Genomic DNA, 2,202 nt, shown 5'->3' with positions numbered 1-2,202 from the left:
CCCCTCCTGTCCCCTCACTGTGGGACATGGAGCATCCCTGAGGAGGAGAGGCTGCTTAGGGCCTGTTTAGTCTAGAGAAAAGTGAAAGGGGATTTCACCCATCCACAGAAACATCTCAAATATCCACACAAATATCTAATCTCAGAGGGGATCTCATCGATCCATACAGAGATCTCGAATATCGATACAAATCTCTCATCTGAGGGGGGAGCTCATCAATCCATACAAATGTCTCATCAACCCACGTAAGTATCTCAAATATCCACACAAATACCTCACCTGAAAGGGGATCTCACCAATCCATAGAAATATCTCAAATATCCACACAAATACCTCACCTGAAAGGGGATCTCACTGATCCATAGAAATATCTCCGAAGGATGCCAAGAGAATGGCTCCAGACTCCTTTCAGTGGTGCCCAGTGACAGGGTGAGGAGCAGAGGCCATGAACTAAAGCACAACAAGTTCCACCCCAACATGAGGAGGAACTTTTCTCCACGGAGGTGGCAAAGCCCTGGAACAGCTACCCCAGGGGGGAATGTGGAGTCTCCTGCTCTGGAGACATTCCAAACCCACCTGGAGCCATCCCTGTGTCACCTGCTCCAGCTTGGAGTGAAGATGTTATTCAGGAGTATTTAAAATAAGGGCAAGTTTAAACCATGTAGATCTGTTTAAGTAGAAGAGAGGAAGTGTCCAAGGCTGGGTTGGATGGAGCTTGGAACAACCCGGGATAGTGGAAGGTGTCCCTGCTCATGGCAGGGGGTGGAATGAGGTGAGCTTTGAGGTCCCTTCTAACCCAAACCACTCTGGATTTCAATTTTTCACGCCTAAAAACATGTTTTGCCAAGGATGACACAGCCAATTTTGTGGCAAAAGCATCACCATGGAGGGGAGAAATAGCACTGGAGGGGAACAAGGGAAACCTGCTTTTCTTTCCAAGTGAAATCAAATGCTGTTAATGCAGATTTGGGGTGGTTTTTCAGTTGTTTTTTTTTTTTTTTTACAGGAGTTTTCAGTGCAGGTCACCGAGAAGCAGTTTGTACCCAGGTGAGCCCACTGTGTGAGCCAACAGGTCAGGGATGGAAATGCCTCTATCCAGAGCTGTCAATATCTGCTACCTCAGGGACCTGGTAATTCCCTTGTTTTCCTACATTTTTCCCTGTGTAGTTGTTGAAGATTTTGCTGCTCTGTCATGTAAATATTTACTTTCTGTGGGAGCTTCAGGACTCAACACAATGGATCCTCTGGATCCTCCTTCACTATGCTGAGAGAAATCTTGACTCATCCTGTGGGATATTAATTTGAAATATTCAATATATTTTTTGCGTATACAGGCAGCAGAAAGAAGCACGACCAGAGTGAAGGAGGGGTTTTATTGCTTGCTTTGTGTTAGTACTCAAAGGAACTCCACTCAGCTGTGTTTGCTCTATGAAATTTTACTGTGTGTAAAATGGCAGTGCTGGGAGGCCTCACAGGGATGGATTCCAATTATCCATCATTAGTCCCTTTTGCCCCGTGACGTGCTTTAGAAAAGCATCAGAGTGCAGGAAAACAAGTGGATGCAAACTCAATTATAAACCCAGCCCTCGCTGCTTCGGGGGCAGAAAATATAAATATTCCTTTTACGCTGACAGGGGGATCTTTGCCCCACGTGTTAATGAAAGAATCTCTCTGAAAATGAAAATTAAATCCAACTTATTTTCTCCTTCCAAATTTCCAACACGATTTACTGAAATGGCAGCAAAAATGTAGGAATCCCAATTCTACAGACTTCCAGAACTGGAAGCAGTCTGCCAGGATCACTTCTCCTTAATAAAGCCATGGGATTCTGGCTGTGTAATGATGGAATTCTGGAAAATCAGCTGATTCCCAGTGAGCTGGGACAACTCTGCTGTTCTCATGGCTCGTTTTCCCAGAATTCTTTTGTGCATCATTTGTGTGCTCCCATCAGGAGGGTTTATATTCCTTATTCTCTCTGGAGATGAGATGAAATAATTACAGTTTGCTTCTGAACAACATCCAACTTCCAGTTTGTGATCCTGAGGACTCTGGAGAACTTTTGCTGATCGTTTATTGATGATGTCTGTGCTCAGGCAGCTCATCTCTTCCACACAGGCTTGAATTATTCTCTTTGCTCACACCGAGTGCACCACGCTTCTGATTTCACTGCTATTAAAATATGATGGAAATGAGAGAATTTCC

The sequence above is a fragment of the Manacus vitellinus genome, unplaced genomic scaffold, assembly GCF_001715985.3.
Source record: "Manacus vitellinus isolate BGI_N305 unplaced genomic scaffold, ASM171598v3 scaffold_14_pilon, whole genome shotgun sequence".
In the NCBI taxonomy this organism is placed as follows: Eukaryota; Metazoa; Chordata; class Aves; order Passeriformes; family Pipridae; genus Manacus; species Manacus vitellinus.
This window is presented reverse-complemented; position numbering follows the sequence as displayed.